Source organism: Daucus carota, chromosome 2, assembly GCF_001625215.2.
Source record: "Daucus carota subsp. sativus chromosome 2, DH1 v3.0, whole genome shotgun sequence".
Classification (NCBI taxonomy): domain Eukaryota; kingdom Viridiplantae; phylum Streptophyta; class Magnoliopsida; order Apiales; family Apiaceae; genus Daucus; species Daucus carota.
Genome location: NC_030382.2, coordinates 17259288 through 17279935, shown reverse-complemented (window position 1 = coordinate 17279935; position 20648 = coordinate 17259288).

Here is a 20648-nt window from a genome sequence, read left to right as displayed (position 1 = left end):
AGTTCCAGAAATCAACTGCCACATGAAAGGAAATGGACAAAGTCTCACACACCAGACTTGATTATTGGAGATCCAGATGCTGGAGTACAAACCAGAACTGCAAAAGCAAATGAGTGTTTATTCCATTCCTTTCTATCTCAAACAGAACCAAAGAAAGTGGAAGAAGCTTTAAAGGATGCAGACTGCGTAACAGCAATGCAGGAGGAGTTAAATGAATTTGAGAGAAATAAAGTCTGGACACTTGTACCAAGACCAAAGAACAGATCAATAGTTGGTACTAAGTGGGTTTTCAGAAACAAAACAGACAGTGATGGTGTAATTACAAGAAACAAAGCCAGACTGGTAGCTAAGGGATATTCTCAACAAGAAGGAATTGACTATGATGAGACCTTTGCCCCAGTTGCCAGATTGGAAGCAATCAGAATTTTCTTGGCTTATGCAGCACACAAGAAATTCAGAGCTTACCAGATGGATGTAAAAAGTGCTTTTCTCAATGGGGAGCTAGAGGAAGAGGTATATGTTGAACAACCTCCAGGATTTGTGGACACAAAATTTCCAGATCATGTCTACAGATTGGATAAAGCACTGTATGGACTAAAGCAAGTACCAAGAGCATGGTATGAAACTCTGGCTCAATTTCTTTTGGACAGTGGTTTCAACAGAGGTACAATTGATAAAACTCTATTTTATCTCAACCATGGTAATGATCTGCTATTAGTTCAAGTCTATGTAGATGATATCATTTTTGGGTCTACTAATTCTAAACTCTGTGAGAGATTCTCAAAGCTTATGCAGTCCAGATATCAAATGAGCATGATGGGAGAAATGAGCTATTTTTTAGGACTTCAAGTCAAACAGACTGATGAGGGTATTTTCATTAATCAGTCTAAATATACAAGGAACCTGCTAAAGAAATTTGGCATGCAGGATAGCTCAGCTGCTACCACTCCAATGGCAACTGCCACTAAGTTAGATAAAGATACTGGTTCACCAGTAGAAATTACTAACTACAGAGGTATGATAGGCTCACTACTATATCTGACTGCTAGTAGACCTGATATCATGTTTGCAACCTGTCTCTGTGCAAGATTTCAAGCAGATCCAAGAGAACCACACCTTGTAGCAGTCAAAAGGATTTTCAAATATCTCAAAGGAACAGTTGAGATGGGACTCTGGTATCCCAGAGAATCAGACTTTACACTGATTGGTTACTCTGATGCAGATTTTGCAGGATGCAAAATAGACAGAAAAAGTACAAGTGGGAGCTGTCAATTTCTAGGAGGAAGATTAGTTTCTTGGTTCAGTAAGAAACAAAAATCTATCTTCACATCCACTGCAGAAGCAGAGTATATTGCTGCAGGAAGCTGCTGTGCTCAGATTTTATGGATGAAGAATCAACTACTGGACTATGGGTTAACTCTGACCCAAATTCCTATTTATTGTGATAACCAAAGTGCTATTGCTATGACAGGAAATCCAGTACAGCATTCCATGACCAAGCATATCAGCATAAGGTATCATTTTATCAGAGAACATGTGATGGAAGGAACAGTAGAGCTTCACTTTGTTCCAACAGATCAGCAGTTGGCAGATATCTTCAACAAACCTCTGGCTGAAGCAACATTTACAAGGCTTGTAAACGAATTAGGGATGATCTCTGGTCCTCTCTAAACTCTGATACATTGCATGATACTATATCTGTTAGTATTTGTTGTTATAAACCTGATCTACAACTGCATCTGTTATTCTCTGATCTAGACTCTGATGATTATACTCTGATTTGATAAACTCTGATATTTAAACTCTGACCCGACAAACTCTGATGACTTGAATTTTTCATGATGAAAGATACTCCTGTGAAGAATATGTTGCAAATACCTGAATTAAGTCATAAACATCTCTAAAGTCTGATTTTTGTGATATTACAGCTGTGGAAACTTTTGACACACAACACATGGTTTAATTTGTTACTTAGACTGTCTTACTTCTTAAATATTAGACATGTACTCAGTAAAGAACTTGTTTTATTTCCCTTATGAGCTAAGAGTTAATTAGTTTCAGTTATGGATCCTCAAGATGTTTCTTCTCAAAAAAAAAAAAAAACAGAAAACAATCTCAGGTACTCCTTTAAGATCTTAGAAAATTTGTGAAAGGAAAGATCCAAGTGCACTGCTGGTATTAAGCAAATGCATCAAAAATTAAAATAATTTTTTGGGGACTTTTCACATTCTCTGATTACTGGAGAAATACTCTGAGAAAACAAAAGTCTGATAAAGGTTATGACTCACTTACCATGAGGAGTTTCCTTCCAAAAGACAGGTGCGATTAAAAAAGAGAAGAAATGGTATACTCTGATCCATATTATGAGAAACTCGGCTTATGAGGTGTTTAAAACATTTTCTGATTATCTGATTCTTTCTAATATTATGTAAGAAATTTGACAATCTCTGTGACATTAGAGAATTCATGTTAACACACACCTCACTCCACTTCTGTGATTAACAATTTTTTTGGCTTCGAGTAATTTTTGACTGGAGTTAAATAAATATTTGCAAACTCTGAGGGGCAAGTGTCATTTAGACCTTGAATGTTTATCTCTCATCATTACAAGATTCTATGATCACTCCTTGATTTGTCATATTATAAGTCATTTATTTAAACTCTGGTCAATGGTCAGCTTCTGATCGAAGTCCGAGTTAAAATAAATAATTCTTTGGTTGAGTAAATATTAGTCTTTATTATCAAACGGTATAAAATCCTTTTGCATTCCTGAGTGGAGAAAAACACGGTGCATAATTGTATTATTCTCGGAAATTGGTGCACAGTAATACATGATTACACTCCACCAACACGCTTGTCATGATTACACTCCACTACCACTTACTCTGACCACTGTGTATCTGCCACGTGCCCCACTAACGCAGAAATCAGAATTTCGTGTATACACTCATATATATATCGATTTTGAATTTTTAACTCTTCACTTTTCACACACGATTTTTACTCTCTCTCTCAAACCCTCTTCTCATTTTCTCTCCAACATTTTGTCAAACAACATACCTGCATAACCTCAAACTCTCATTTTCTTTTCAGAAATCATGTCGACAACTGCTTTCGAGTTCAATGGAGCAAAGTTTGTCACCAACAACTACTCAGCCATTCTGGATAACGATGAAGCACCCAAGGAGTTTCATCTTATTCAAGATTTCTTGGCTCACAGTGAGCTGATGTATGCTCTGACTCAGCCAGAGCTAATCTCTCCTTCTCAGGTTCTCACCTTCTGGAGGACAGCAAATTACGATGATGGAGGTGAAAATGGTTCTCCATCTCTCACCTGCGATTATGAAGGACAAGAGTATGTTGTCTCACCAGCGACCGTTAGGAAGGCTCTTCATCTTCCTGAAGAAAAGAAGTATGATGCGTCAGTACCCACTCAGACTTTGCGTGACATGATGATTTTTCTTGGGTATTCTGCAAGCACAGACAAAATGGGGGAACTTAAGCGTCCACACCCCTGCAAGGAGTGGAGCTTTTTCTATGACTGCATAACCAGGGCTTTTGGTAACAAATGCATAACCAGCAAAGAAACTGAGAAAGAAAATAAAGCCAACCTCTATTACTGATCTGACTGTGGAACCACCACAGTCAGAGGATCCTGAACAAGCCTTGATTCCATTCTCTGCTCAATCTGCAGAGCCACTATTGATTGAACCTATTTCTGCAATGCCACTTGATACTGCTGCAGCTGACAAACAAATGTCAGAGTCAACCTCTGATCACAATGATCAGACAGAAGGAACCAAGTCTGTTGAAGAAAAAGTTGCAGCTGATACTGATATATCAGAAAAACCCTCTGATGCACCAAGCAAATCAGAGGATGCACAAATAGAAATGGTACTCCAGCTAATCCAAGATTCTCTGGTTCAACCTGAAGATATTGTTGCAGCTCCTGCTCAGGAGATTCCCATGGCTGAAAACTCTGAGGCAGCTACTGAAGCTCTGGAGTCACATACTCTGAGTGTTTTTCTTGCAGACATTGATGATGATGAAGGAACAGAAGTTACATCAACTCCCATTCAAACTCCTGGTCTATGCTCTATAATCTCTGAGCCTGTCAGAGAAACAACACCAGAAAAGGTTCATTCCCCAATTAAGGCACTGTCACCAGTCAGGGAACCCAGTCCTTTTCTAGCTCCTGCAGTTCCAGGTTCTCCACTTCCATCCTCTGAGCCTGCCAGAAGGAGAATTTGCCACTTATCTTATAATCACAGAATGTGCAGAACCACATCACCTTCTGTTGAGGACAGACTTACCTCTATTGAGGCCACTCAGGCTTCAATGAATTATACTCTAGCAGATTTGAGTGCTTCTGTGGCACAGCTGGTACCGGTTCTCACCTCTGCTGATGTCAAAAAGGGGGAGAAAACATTTAAAGACAAATGCAAACCTGATCAGCAAATGAAAAGGAAAAAGCCAGATGATGATGAGGAAGAAAAAGGGGAGATGAGCAAACAGCAAAAGCTGCTGCAGATCAAAGAAACAAAGAAGAACAGTAAAGAAGCAGCAAGCTCTGAGAGACCACCCAGAGAATCTCAAAAACAGAAATCCTTGGAATTGACTGTTATAACTCAAGCTCAGAGTATAAGCAAAGCAGTCAGAGATTCAGATGCTATATCTAAAGAGATATATCTTGTGAACTCTGAGGTGGAAAAGAAGAAAGAAAAATTGGTTGCTGAAGCTGAAAAGTTGATTGAAGCTGGAGACCCTGAGTCTCAGAAATTTTGTCAAACTCTGAAGTTCAGAGGCAAAGAAACCACTCTCTTCTATAAATCTCCTTCCTTGCAAGCAATTGATGAAGCCATGGCAAGGAAAATCTTTGAAAAAGAAAATCCAGGAGTAGATATTGAGGCCATCAGACTTGAAGAAGAAAGATTGGCTGCTGAGAAGAAGAAGATCAGCAAAACAAAATCTGATGAGCAAAGACAGATTACTGATTCCTCTCAGAAACAGAAGATTCCAAAGCAAAAGGGAATAGTAATCAGTGAGGTGAACTACACTGATATCAATAGACCAAGAACCAGATCTCAAACTCAAACTCTGCCTGAGTCTGACTCAAAAGACAAAGGAAAGAAACCAGTTGATGTAGTTCCTCCAGTTCCTACTATGCCAAAGAAGTCAATAATCACATTAGCACCAGAGAATCCTACTAAGAGGATGGTCAAGCTGAGCAAGAATATACACATAATTGCTAATGTCTCTGATCAAGCAGAAGAAAAGGAAGCTGAACTGGTCAGAAGAAGAAAAGGTGAATTCAAGTCAATTCCTGAGAAAATTTTAACCTCTGACATTGCTCAAGTTAAAGTTCCAGTAACTGAAGAAAGGATTGAAGACACTAAAGTTTCCTGGTTGAAATTAAACTCTGAGAAGACTCAAGATGATCAGAAGAAAAAAAGTTTATATGGGAGTCTTGGTACAAATTTATACAAGGAAAGCCCAATGCTCACCAGAGTAAGAACTCATGGTACCAGAGGGAAAGAAGCTTATGACTCAACTGGTCTTGGTCACAGAAAAGAAAAGATTCAAACAGGCTCAGCAACTACTTTCAGAGATCCTTATCCCCTGACTGAAAAAGTAGGAGAAGCTGTTACACAGAAGGATCTTGACAAAGTTGAGTCAGTACAGATTTTGATGGACACTCATGATGGGCCAGAAGATAAAGAAAAAATTGCTATATTTCTGGAATCTGGCAGAGTGTATAGAATATCAGAAGCTGATTTATTGCTGAAATCTCTGAGAGAGCTGGAACATTTTCACTACATGTTGGAGATCAAGAATGAAGCTACTCAGAGGTGGTCAGATCTGATGAAGAGAACAATTAGTGAAAAGAGAAGATTCTATGGAGTAAAGTCTGATGATGAATATATTCCACAAATAGCTCAAGATGATGGTTCTGAAATTAGCATGGAAAAGAATAGCTCTGTGATGGAGACTATTGCAAACACCAGAATCTTGGGTTATAACAATGAAGCAGACAGGCCTAGAGTTATTCAGCTTGGAGAAGCAATGAAGAGAAGCAAAGTGAATGCTTTGAGAGCAGCTATCTATCAGACTGGGGATGAAACTGAAGAACTCAGAAATGTTAAAGCCCAGATGATCCAGACTTTGAAGCTGAAGGAAGAAAATCTGATAAACCAGTTTTTCAGAGAAAGCTATGGATATAGGATGATTTGATAGATAGTTCTGCTGAATCTGTAAGTTGTAAATAGTCTGTGAATTATTTATGATATGCATTTGTCCTTGATTGTTTTTGACATCATCAGTAAATATATAGAACTTGTTCATTCTGTCTAATGCACAAGTTGGGGGAGATTGTTACATATTTGATGATGTCACAGGTATCTAACTTGTTTAGTGTGCAAAAGCAAATATCAGAGTTTAGCTGGAAATCAGAGTTTAACGACTGACAGCTGGATCAGAGTTTAAGCAATGATCAGAGTTTGCAGGCGGCTGATTTTCAGGAGCATATCTGACTAAGTAAGGAAGATAAAGATCAAGAGATATTGTGCAGATCAGGACAACAGAAGGATAGCTACTGTTTAGATTATTTTAGGAAGCAGATAATTATAAATCAATCAGTAGATATCATGTAACTGTGTATATAAACACAGCTTAGGGTTTACTCTAGATGAGTTATCAATTGAATATCATTCGTGTAACCTAGCAGCTCTTAGTGATAAGATATAAATCACTAAGAGATTATTTGTAAGCTACTGTGATTTGTGAATAAGAATTTAGTTGAATTATTCTCTTATATTGGTGTTTTGTTTTTGATTGTGTTCACTATATTATCTTATATAGTGAGTTTATTCGGCCTAACATTGCCAAATGGAAATCTGGGAGAGATGTTTCCACTAATATCATCAACATGCAAGGTAGAGAAACCTTTGTTGAGAATGAATGGAAAAGAGACAAGAAAGCTCTTGAGATCTCTGAGGTCAGTTCAAGTGATGAGAATACTGATGGTGATCATCAGTTAAAAACCAAAGCTTCAACTGATGAAAGTCATCAGTTGAACAAAAACTCATCAGTTGACAAGAAAGTTCTCAAGAAACTCAACAAGAAATATGGTCCTGTTAAGAAGAACTTTGTCAAAGGTGAGAATAATTCTTCTAAGACTAGTGAGAGTGTGAACAACATTCACAATTCCAGTAATAAGACTAAGAAAAAATTGGATGCTAGTGAGTCTAAATCAGAAGAGACTAAAAAGAAAAAGGGGAATAAAAATGGCAAGATTGGAGTCAATAAGCACACTAATTACACACCCACTGCTAGTGCTCCTAGGTAAACTTGCAGTAAATGTGGTAGTGTAAATCATTTATCTGCGAATTGTAAAACTGTGATTGCTCCTAATTTATCATTGCCTATTCCTCTGCCATCTGTTCCTCACATGAACTTATCTGCTATGAACATGATGCCTGGTTTATTGCCTCACAATTCATTTTCTCAGACTGGCATGCCATATATGTTCAATCCATATTTCAATGCTTTTAATATGCCTCAATTCCATTCAAACTTGCATGGTATAAATAATGTATGTATGCCTCAGATGCCTGTGTTTAAAAGTAATGTTGATATTCCAATTTCTCAACCAAAACAAAAGGTTGAACCACTTCAATCCAAGGGAAAGGTTGAGAATGAGGGAAAAGCTATTAAGACTAACAAATCTGGACCCAAAGCAATTTGGGTACTAAAATCAACTTGATCTGTTTTTGAAAATATGTGCAGGGAAACCATAAGAAGAATTTGTGGTACTTCCCTGCTCACATGACTGGTGATTCTTCCCTGCTCACAAAGTTTGTAGAGAAAGCTGGCCCTAGCATTACCTTTGGAGATGACAGCAAAGGATATACTATAGGATATGGCTTGATAGCAAAAGAGAATGTCATCATAGATGAAGTTGCATTGGTGTCTGGTCTTAAGCATAATTTGCTTAGCATCAGTCAACTTTTTGACAAAGGATACAAGGTTAATTTCACTCCTGGAGCCTATGTTGTCACCAAAGGAGATGACAGCAAAGTGGTACTAATTGGACAAAGAAAAGGGAATGTGTATGTAGCTGACTTCAACTCTGTCAAGTCTGAATCTATCACTTGTTTTCTCAGCAAAGCAAGCTCAGATGACAGTTGGCTATGGCACAAAAGATTGTCTCATTTAAATTTCAAGACATTAAATGAGTTGGTAAAGAAGGATTTGGTCAGAGGAATTCCAAAGCTGGAATTTTCCAAAGATGGTCTGTGTGGAGCATGTCAGCAAGGAAAGCAAAAGAGAAGCTCTTTCAAAAGCAAATCTCTTTCATCAATTGTGAAACCTCTTCAGCTCTTGCATATGGATTTGTTTGGACCAGTCAACATAATGTCCATTTCAAAGAAGAAATATTGTCTAGTGATTGTTGATGATTTTTCAAAATTTACTTGGACTTTCTTCCTGCATTCTAAGGATAATGGGAAAGAATTCAAGAATTCAGTGATGAAAGAATTTTGTGAAGATAAGGAAATTATTTATGAGTTCTCTGCACCAAGAACTCCACAACAAAATGGAGTGGTAGAAAGGAAAAACGGAACTCTCATTTAGGCTTCAAGAACCATGATTAATGAAGCTCAACTTCCAACCTATTTTTGGGCTGAAGCTGTGAACACTGCTTGCTTCACTCAAAACATTTCTCTAATTACCAAACCTCACAATCTAACTCCTTTTCAACTCTTCAAGGGAAAGAAGCCGACAATTAGCTTTCTTCATGTATTTGGATGCAAATGCTATGTTCTAAGGAATCAAGGTGAAAATCTTGGAAAATTTGAAGCCAAAGCAGATGAAGCTATTTTTGTTGGATACTATAATGGAAAATCATTTAGAGTGTACAATCTGAGAACCAACTTTGTTATGGAATCAATTCATGTAGTTTTTGATGATAAAAAGATTCAAGGTTTGTCAGATGAAGGATTTCATGACAATCTCAGATTTGAGAATGAAGGTGAAGGTGATCTATATGACAGTGATGATGATTGTGATGATTTTGTACAGAATGATGGAATTATTCGTGGAATTAATCTTCCAACTGATGAGAACTTGGCACATGAGACTACAGCCATTGAAAACTCAGCTGAAGCATCAGTTGAAACTCCTCAAGAGTCATCAGTTGAAAGAATGTCTCAAAATTCCAATCAATCTAGGAATAATGAGATGTCAAATTTAGGGGGATCTTTTCAACATGGGAATCTAAATTATAACAATGAAGCAACATCATCAAGACAATCACTTCCACCTCAGAGAAAGTGGACAATGGATCATCCTTTTGAATTAATTATTGGAGATGCAAATGCATCTGTATAAACAAGAAGAGCTACTCAAGATGAGTGTTTATAAAGTGCATTTCTTTCATAGGATGAACCTAAAGTAATAGAAGATGCTCTCAAAGATACTGATTGGGTTCTTGCTATGCAAGAAGAATTAAATCAATTTGAGAGAAACAAAGTATAAAAGCTGGTACCCAAGCCTAAGAATAGAACAATTGTAGGCACAAGGTGGGTATTCAGAAATAAAATGGATGAGAATGGAGTTGTCACCAGAAACAAAGCAAGGCTTGTGGCTAAAGGATACTCTCAATCTTAGGGAATTGATTTTGATGAGACATTTGCACCAGTTGCAAGATTGGAAGCCATAAGAATCTTCTTGGCCTATGCTGCTCATGCAAATTTTAAAGTCTATCAAATGGATGTCAAAAGTGCTTTTCTAAATGGTGAACTGGAAGATGAGGTGTATGTGAGTCAGCCTCCTGGTTTTGAAGATCCAGAATTTCCAGAGTATGTTTACTTTTTATTGAAAGTACTTTATGGTTTAAAGCAAGCACCAAGGGCCTGGTATGACACTCTATCTCAATTCTTATTAGATAATCATTTTTCTAGATGAACTGTGGATAAAACACTATTTTACAGAAATGTAAATGGTGCTTTTATTTTAGTTCAAATTTATTTAGATGATATAATCTTTGGTTCTACAGATGAGAAACTTTGCAAAAAGTTTGCCAATCTAATGAAAAGTCAATATGAAATGAGCATGATGGGAGAGCTCACCTACTTTCTTGGTTTACAAGTTAAACAAGTAAAGGAAAGTATATTCATTAATCAAACTAAGTACATCTATGATCTACTTAAAAAGTTTGATTTAATGGATTGCAAAGAAGCTAAAACTCCCATGCCAACTACCACTAAATTAGAGTTAAGTCCTAATGAAAAATATGTGGATATCTCTAATTATAGAGGCATGGTTGGTTCTCTTTTATACTTGACAGCAAGTAGACCAGATATTATTTTTTCTACATGCCTCTGTGCTAGATTTCAAGCTGATCCTAAAGAATCACATCTTATTGCTATCAAAAGAATATTCAGATATCTTAAGGGAACACCAAATCTTGGTATTTGGTACCATAAAGACTCTGGATTTGATATAATTGGATATTCGGATGCTGATTTTGCAGGATGCAAAATTGATAGAAAAAGTACAACGGGCACATGTCAATTTCTTGGAGATAGGTTGATTTCTTGGTTTAGCAAAAAGTAACATTCTGTTTCAACCTCTACAGCTGAGGCTGAATACATTGCAGCTGGAAGTTGTTGTGCAAAAATATTGTGGATGAGAAATCAATTGTTTGATTATGGTCTAAATCTCTCAAAAATCCCAATATTCTGTGACAACACCTGTGCTATTGCTATAACTGAAAATCCAGTGCAGCATTCAAGAACCAAGCACATTGACATAAAATATCACTTCATTAGAGAACATGTGATGGCTGGTACAGTTGAAATGCATTTTGTTCCAAGTGAAGAACAGATTGCAAATATTTTCACAAAGCCTCTTGATGAATCCACATTCACAAGATTGGTAAGTAAATTAGGTATGTTAAATTTCTCCTAATTTACAGTGAATTTGTCTGTAATTTGGCAGCCAGAGTTTGACTGAATTTAATTTTTCAAAATTAAATTAGTTATGACTCTGGATAAGATATGGAATATTTCAACTGATGAGATAGTGAAATTGTTTCAACTGATAATTGAAACAATACTCTATTGCCTTGTTTTTCTTTCAACTGATGGCATCAGTTGAAAACGCTTTCAACTGATCATCATCAGTTGAATAAGAAGTTTAAAGAGGCGCCTATTTCATCCGTTGAAACTATTATAAGATTTGAGCCGTTGAAATTTCTTTTATCTCTCCTCCACTTTATACACACGATCGTGTGTGTAATTTTTGTAGAGTTAAATAAAAGTTATTTCTTCTCAACGGTAATTTCTGAGCCAATCACAGCAATTTTCTGAGAAAGTATATAAGTGTTTTAGTTTATTTTCATTTCTTTTCATCCTACTCTTTCGAATTCACAAAGCCATCTTCTCTCTGTGTGCAAAAACAAGCCCTTACTTTCTTCAAGCTTTTTCTATAACTGCAATGGCTCCAATGAAGAAATACACGTCTCCTACTAACTTCATCTATGAAAAGAACAATTTTGCTTTATTTGTGGACACCAAAGCTGTTGAAGAAAAGGAGTTTCACAGGATGATGGAGTTTATCAAAGTCAGCCAACTCTCCCACGCCATGCTTTCAACTCCCACTATCTATCATGAAGTTGTGGAAGAGATGTGGACTACGGCTGAGTTTGATAGTGAGGATGACACTATCTCTTTCTCTCTCAAAAATACTGTTCATATAATTAACTGTGATGTCATGAATGCATGCTTTAAAATTCCTGAAAACACTGTTACTACTTTGCCTTCTGATATTCAGTTAGTTAATATGCTATATGCCATGAATTATGTATTGCCTACTGATGATCTAGGTAAAATTGACAGGAGAGGTCTTAGGAGAGAGTGGAGTTATTTGTGTGATGCTTTTGTAAAATCTTTTTCTGGTAAGATTAGTAATTTTAATGCTATTACCTCTCAGATTTTGCAGATGCTTTACATGTTTTTAACCAATGAGTATTATAATTTTGGTACTTTGATGATCCATGAAATTGGGGAGAAGTTACGTGATAAGGTTGATAGACCTAGGAATATTTACTATGTTAGATTTCTGATGATGCTGGCTAATCATGTTGATGATAAGCTAGTCATCTCTAACAAGGAAGCCAAGCTTCCAAGTTTTGTGCAGGAAAAGAGGGTGTTCAAAGACCTCTTAAGGATGAATCTATACCCCTCTTTAGAGGTGGTCTACCTGCCAATCATGGAGGCTGGAAAAGAAAAAGAGGTATTTGGTTTTCCCTCTACTCCTTCTCAACCTTCTACTTCTTTGCTTTCTGCCATCAGGGCTGTTGAGGAGGCCCATCAACAGTCCACCCAAGTGGCACAACCTTCCAAATCCAAATCTTCCAAGCCAACCTCAGGTGCCTCCCAAAAGGCACCTGTTGTAAAAACTAAGAAACACAAACCTGAGGGGAGTGTGACTAGAGGAAGTGAGGGGGAGGGAATGGGTGAAAATCAAAGAAGCCCTAAGGATAAGGTTGGAGAGGTGAGTGCTGAACAACCTAGCCACTCTACAGTCTCCCAAAAGACTGTAGAGATTAATATGGAAATTGGCACATCCCTAGCAGCATCCTCCCAAAAGGATGTTGCTATTGAAAATAATCCCCAACCAGGGACACAGCAAAAGAGGGGGAGGGACACTCAGTCACCTGTAAAAGCCTATGGGAGAAAGAAGCTCAAAGGTGACAAGGCCAAGCACTCTGCATACACAGTTTCTCAAAGTCAGCTTGATGTGACTCCAATAAATGTGCAGTCACAGCCCCCTTCTACTTCTCAACCTATCTTACACATCCATGATCTTACTATTTCTACAGTCCAAACACAATCCCCCACCTCTTCTGTTGATGTGGTATTAATTCACACCACACTTGTAAATTCTCCATCTTTAGATTTCATGGAGAAGCCCCTCTCTGAGATTGATCATCATCATCTGGATGATTTGTTGGATCTTTCTCATCAAATTTCTTCTACTGTGCCAGTGTGTTTTGTGGAATCTCCTTTAAAATCAATATTCACAGACTCAACTGTCACAGCTTCTATACCTTTTTCTTCTTTATCTTCAACTGATCTCTCTCATCGGTTGAACAGTGTATGTCCTTCAACTGATGCGCTTAGCATTCATCAGTTGAAAGCCTCTTCTATGCATGTTTCAACGAATGTCTCTCATCAGTTGACAACTACTGGTACTTCAACTGATCTACCTTCTACCACAGTAGTTGATCACATCATAACACAGACACTGCTAGGATTGAGGGAAGGGAGCGATTGTGTGGAGAGGTAGCCTTATGAGCTAGCAAAAGGAGAGCTAGTGGAGGGTCTGGCTATTTCTTCCAGCCAGGAAAAAGGAGAGGAATTGAGTGGTTCCTTAGTAGGAACTAGTGAGGGAGAGGTGAGGAGTGTGGTGAGCCAAAGGGAGCCCTTGATGCAAGAACAGAGAGAAATTGAGAGAAAAGCAGGTGTCAATGAAGGGTTTAGTGAACAAGAATATCAAGCTGAATACAGATCCATATTGGATAGTGTGTCACTAGACTCTGAGACTTTTACTCGTGGTATGTCTTCTGTTCAGGCATTTGCAAGACTGCACAATCAAGCAGTTGAGAGAAGTCTCAATCTGAATCACACTACATCATCCATGCTCAGAGCAAAGGAGGCACTTGCAGCTCTGCCTCCCAATGCTGGTGATGATTTTCATTATGATGATGAGAGTCATGAGGACCTCAATGAAGCCCTTGGGAATTCTCTTGGTGAAGAGCCTGCAGACCATCATCTTCTCTTCCTTCTTGGCTCTCCATTCAGTCTGCCAATGCAACAGTGGTCAGTATGGAGTTGCAAAGGCAAGCCTCCTCCATTCTTTATTCACAAGCTGGGAGCTCTTCTTCTTCTTCATCCATCTCTGCTACTCTTGCTAGTCAGGCTATGGACAATCTTAGACTGCACAAGTATCAGTATCTTCACTTTAAGAAGGAGGTAGAGCATCTCAACTCTCTCATCACTTCTGTTAAAACTGATCTATCCAAACAGATCGATGAGAAGCTTCCTACTCAAGTCAAAACTGCAATGTCTGCCACTGAGAAAAAGCAAGCTCAGTTAGAAAAGCAAGTGGAGGCTCTAGAGGACAATGTCCAAATTTTAAACTCAAGGATGGATGAGATGCTCCAACACCAAAGAGTGCAAACTGGACTTCTCCAACATCTTCTTCTGGCCTCTGGCATTTCTCTTCCTAGTCCTTCTACACTTGCTGCTAACAAAAAGGGGGAGATAGAGCCCTTGCCTACTCCTGTAGAGTTGGTGAGCAGAATTCCTCCTCCTTTCCATACTGAGAAAGAAAATAAAAGGCTTGAAAGACTTGCAGCTCTGGACTCAATTGAGAAGAGATTGGCTCTGTTGGACAAGAAAACTTCTGCAACTTCACAAACTACATCTGCAGCCACAACAGTTCCAACCTCTTTTCCCACCACAACTACAATTCTCAGGGTAATTACACCTGAGATTGTTATACCTTCAAAGAAAGAAAAGGGTGAGCCATCAACTCTGAATGAATTCAAGGCCACCCTATTTCCAAACAATTGTGGTTACTCTAGGCCTGACAAAGACTCAAGTTCAATTTACTTTCCACCAGCCAAGCCTGACAAGAATGAATACAAGCTTTTGGGCCATGAGATCAAGAGCTACAAGGATTCTACAGATGAGGCTTTAAAAGATCATTTTGCCATCATCTACAGAGAAGGCCAAAAGCTATTCATTGGAGCTGGCCATCCTCATTACTCATTTGCAAAAGTTGAAGAGGTGGCCAGAGAATGTGAAAGAAAGGAGTATGAATCTCAACTCTCTGAAAATCAAGAAATAGAGGTTGATGAAAGGTATGCAATTGAGCTAGAAGAGGAGTTGGCAGGTGAACTTCAAAATGAAAATAGGGTTTCTCCTGAGAATCCTCCAAAGAAGAAGAGAGTCAAGTGTAGATCTAAGATGCCTGAGGCTGCCAAGAAAAGAGAAGAAGAGCCAGAAAAGTCTGTACCAATCTCAAAGCCTTCTTCTCCAATCAAAGACACCACAGTTGTGCATCCAGATGTCAACTTCCATGATGAGCCAATTATACCTAAGGAGGAGCCAATTGATCTTGACAACATTCCTATCCCAGCCTTTCTAGTTCAAGAAAATCCAAAGCCAAAGAAGAAAGTTAAGACTGAGGCAAAGAAAATGGCTAATCCTCCCAAACCTCCTAAGGAACTTGAAAATCTAGATGACTATATTGTCATAGCAAACATAGAAGAATTTTCAGAATTGGAGCTGGATTTGAATGACCTTCAAGAAGTAAGAGGAATAGAGCCCACTTCAAAGCTTCCTGAAAGATTGATATTCTCATACAAAAGCAAAGGTGATGTCACCTGGCCTCTTCACAAGGTTCTAATTTCTGAAGGATTCAGCTCTCTCACCAAGATTTATGCTTCCATGAAGAGAACATGAGGATTCAGACCACCATCCAAACAAATGGTGTTAAAGAGAATTCTTGAAATCAGGAAGGAGCGGAACTCAGATGCTAGCCTGCAAAGAAGGCTGAAAATCCCCTACACTGGAAAGAAAATTCATCATGAGCCAACCCCAATTATGGAATTCAGGGACAGCCAAGGTGTTAGTAGATTTTTCAGACCTAAAGATCAACTCAAGGTTGCTAGCCTGAATACTCTGAAGACTCTTTAATCCAAGCTCAACAGACAGGATAATGATGAAGAATGGTTCTACAGGATTTTTCAGAAACAGATTGATATACTTGAAGAAAAACTTAAGTCCAGAAGAAGAAGATCTTCTAGGAATAAGTAATCTGCATAGTCTAGAAGAGCATAATCATCTGTAAATTTTCTATCTCTTGTATTTAAATTTTGAATTTTATTTTATCTGTGTTTTGTTATCATCAAGTGTAGAATTTATGTCGGCATCTTCTCCAGTCATAAATTGGGGGAGATTGTTAGGAATCAATAATTTTTGATGATAACATAAACACTTTGTAACATGTTTTCTTTAGAATCTTTATCAAAATTTCAGTTGTAATTGTTATACTTCTTGTCTTTGAGAATTATCAACGGATGGGTAGAATAGGGTGGCTAATCATAAATATCCAATGCCATGTAATTCTATCTAAGTGAAGGATATTCAACTGATGAGATGTAACTGTTCAACTGATGAAGACTGGATCTTGTTTCAACTGATGATGACCAAGCATTCAACTGAAGACAAAGTGTTCAACTGATGATGCTAAGGAATTCAACTGATGAGACTGGAACAAATTCAACTGATGAAGTCTGTAATTCGTTCAACTGATGAAGGTGCTTTTAACTGATGAAGCAAAGAGCAGTTGAAAGTAACTAGAGCTTTCAACTGATGAAGCAAAGAGCAGTTGAAAGTGACTAGAGCTTAAGCCCGACAAATCACATGGATCAAATCTGAATCAAATCTGAAACATTCATAAGAGAAATTTGTATTCAATCTGAATCAAATCTGAAACATTCATAAGAGAAGAGCCAGAAACATTCTTATCTCATGCAATCCAATCTGAATCAAATCAAGATGATGGTCAAAGATGAAGACATCTCAGAAAGCATACATAAGAGAAAGATGTGCAGCATTGTTTAGATTAAAGTGCAATTTGTATTCTAGTTAAAAGGTTTGTAAAACTTGGAGTATATAACCAAGTTAGTAGCATCAGTTGAAAGTGTTCTAAAAACTTGAGAGAAAATCTGAGAGTTAGAAACTGTTCAAGTGATGAACCTGCAGCTGTGCGAATTGTAATCAATCCACAAATTCTTCAATATAAACGGGTGGATCATTCAATCCACCCGTATTTTTAATACTTGGTGTTTTTCTGTTTTATCGTTTTAAAGTGTTTGTGTTCTTGAATCTTTTAATTTGTAAAAGATTGTATTCAACCCCCCCTCTTCTACAATCTTTCTTATAATTGGTGTAAAATAACATATTGACTGCTAAAAACTCATTGGCACTGAATAACAACTCCTCTCTCAAAGCATGAACATATATTTTGAGAGTTGCTAGGTTACACGATAACTATGTTACTTAACACATATAGTGTAAACCTAATCTATGCTTATATACTAAACAAATAGCCAATCGATTAAATATATGATTAACATGATTTATGCATTATAGTACATATCATATGATTGATAAATTTTATTTACTGAAGTCCTAGAACCGACATATCTTTGCCGTATATATATTCTTGATTATGATCAATCATCGCCTACCAACCATGTGTGGGGAAAACTCTGAGAAACATTCTCTGACGATAAACTCTCATATACTCTGTGCTTGTCAAGTATTGATCTCAGACAAAATTTGATCTTCATATTCTGATAGTAAATGTTGATATCATCAAAATATACTCAATAATATCCCCCAACTTCTGCATGTGATAATATGTACAAGTTCCTGCTAAAGTCATCAATAAATGTTAGGTAATATCCATTACCTCCAAGTGATGAGATATCAAATGGACCAGAAATATCTGTGTGAAGTTTCTCCAATGGCCTCCTGGCTCTCTATGACTTCCCAACGTGAAAACTTTGTCGATGTTGTTTCCCCTTTACACAAGCTTCACACAAATTTTCTGGTTCGTTGATTTCTGGCAAACCGTCCACCATTTTTGTCTTCGACAATAATTTCAAGCCAGAAAATCCAAGATGACCATATCTCAAATGCCACAACCACAAGTCATTTTTAATGACTGACTTTAAGCACTTCTGTACCTTCGTTTGCATATCAAGCGTAAACAAACGATTCTTTCACATCTCCACATTCGCAATCAATCCCCGAGCTCGATTTCTGATAATGAGGGAATTGTTCTACATCTGTATATTATATCCTTTCTCCACAAGTTGGCCAAGACTGATGATATTATTTTTCAATGCAAGAGTATAATAAACATCATTTATATATTTCTTTTCACCTTTCTTTGACATGATCGTGACAGTACCTTTTCCTTTGACCGCAATCTTTGACGAGTCACCAAAAGTAACTTCTCCACTGATGGTGTCGTCTATCTCCGTGGATAACTCCTTGTGTTCATGTGATTAATGGCCCCTGAGTCAAGATACCAAACATTCTTCTTGCTTTCCCCGTCTCCTTTGTAAGTGAGGAACATTGCAGTGCCAACATCTTTGTCTTCTTTTGCTGCTGCAAAATGACTTCTTTCTTCCACCTTCGGTGCTCTACACTCATAACTGAAATGACCATATTTATTACAGTTATAGCACTGATATTGAGACTTATCACGTCTTTGTTGATATCCGCCTCGTCCTCGGCCTCTGAAATTTTGACCACGACCAGATGGCTGATAGCCTTCAGAATTCTAGCCTCTATTGAAGGACACTGCCTTCCTCATCCTCGTCCACCACGTTAGCCACCGTTAAAGCCACCTCTGCCACGTGCAGAACTGTCACTGCATATGACCAGCCTATTTTTACTGAACGTGGAGAACACTGCATCAGAAGTTTGTACCAGCCCACCTTATATTTAGGGTTCTGAATTGACCTGCAGTTTGCTATGTTGAACAGAGAAAAAGAGTTATTGCTACGTGACACCATCTAGCTGCTCCAGTTTGAATTCTAATTATCCAGAAGCTGTAAACATTGACTAGGCAGCTACTTATCCTTTTATTCAGTTAACTATTCTTATTTATGTAACCCCAGTAAACCTGGAGTCCTTGTCTCTTGCAGTTATTCTTCTTCTTGGCTGTTGTGTGCACGAATGTTGAATCCAGGATTCCAGCAAGCCAATTTTCCATGCATTATTGATACTACTTATAAGGGTTTGAATTCTAACAATATTCATATATGTGTGTTGAACGGGGGGGGGGGGGTTCTTCAGTTTTAGTTTTTATTGCGTGAAGCTTTAATCTCTTGTTGTTCTTGTATTTGCAGCGAATACTCATTTTTGAAATGCTATTTCCTGTGTTCATGAAGATAATTTCAATTGGAGGGTACTAGTATTGAAAAAGCTCCAATGGATCGTGACATCTCAAGAAACCATGATGATGAAGACTGTTAACGGTGAAAAATGGTAGGTCAACAAAGATGAGGTCCGCAGCGTAGATCAAGATTCTTGTTGGCGAGGATGTAGGGAGTGGTTGGCTGTTTGTTATGGAGGCGGTTGCAATTGTAAGCAAAGAGTTCGAGACCGCTAACTAGAATAGCTCTCTAGAATGATCAATGTCTACAATCTACCTACGTACCCCTATTTATAGGGGATCAAGCCGGTACGTAGTTTTTTCTCCTAAGAGACCCATATGGGCTGGGCCTCCCCTTCTAGAATCTTACTCCTGAAAGGGGCCCAATACGATGAAGCCTAGCCCTAGAGCTTACCCCAAATGTATGGACATTACCCTTCTCCCCGACAGGGACAACCCACCAGACTACAGAGATAGAGCCTTCCAGGGCACGTCTTCTTCTTCTATCCTCTACCTCCCAAGGAGGATAACTCCTTAGACTACAAGGAAGGGCTTTTATCACTTCAACAGTAGGATTTACTTAGGTTTAAGGGCGTCCCCCTAAACATAAAGAATCACATGCTGCCCTTCTGAATCATGATTACACGAACTTTCCCTGGCATGTGGGCGCGCCTGATGATAGGGCGCGCCCTGTCTTCTAATAGGGCTTCCTTGAAGTTGCCTCAGCCTCACTTGTTATGGCCCAACTACGTCCTTTTGTGGGCCTGGCCCATATAATGACTTCCCATAATTTTGCATATAACAACTACCCCCCAGATCTTGGTGATGTTGGAAACATTGGTAAGAATTTGAAATCTTTACTTATCTTTGACTTCTTCTTTCTACCAACTGTCCGCGACCTAATTAGGCACGCCTTACAATACTGACCGTTGAAACCCTTATCATGAACAGCTGTACTCCACTTTTTTTGTATTTTTTATTTATTTTAATTCTGCTTCCTTTTACCTGAGTATAAATACAGGTTTCATCTTTTTTCACTTCTTCATTTCCATCTCTTTTTTACTCCGAAAAACCTTTCGCCGCCGTTTCTTTGTTCGAGCTCTTCAGGTCGCATTACTGCTCCGTTTTTAATTCCGAGGCCAGCCCACAACTCTCCTCAACTTAAGGTACACATTCCTACCTTTTCTTTGCTATTTCACCGAGTATCTTGTTAGATCCATGCATGTGACTTTTCATTTTCTTTACTGTTCTTCATGCTTTTACTGTATATGTATATGTATATATCTTCGTTTGATCTTGTCTAGGAAATTTTTGATCTGAAATAGATGTTTGTGTTGTCTGGATTGTTTAGTGTAGACTAGGCGCGTCCTGTAGTGGTAATATATGATCTCCTGTCTCTTTGTCATGTAGATGTAAGTCGTAGGATTATAACTACGTTTCCCTGTTTAGTCAAACCTCTCCTTTTTCTTCGTGGCGCGCCCTATCTCTAGGCGCGCCTATGAACCTTGGCTATTCTCTAATCCTTATCCGTCTCCCTTTTACGCTTATGCAAACATAGTACTTGTTCGTATTACCGTAACCGTAGTCTAAAACTTTCCTGCACCCTTTAATCTCCCTTTCTT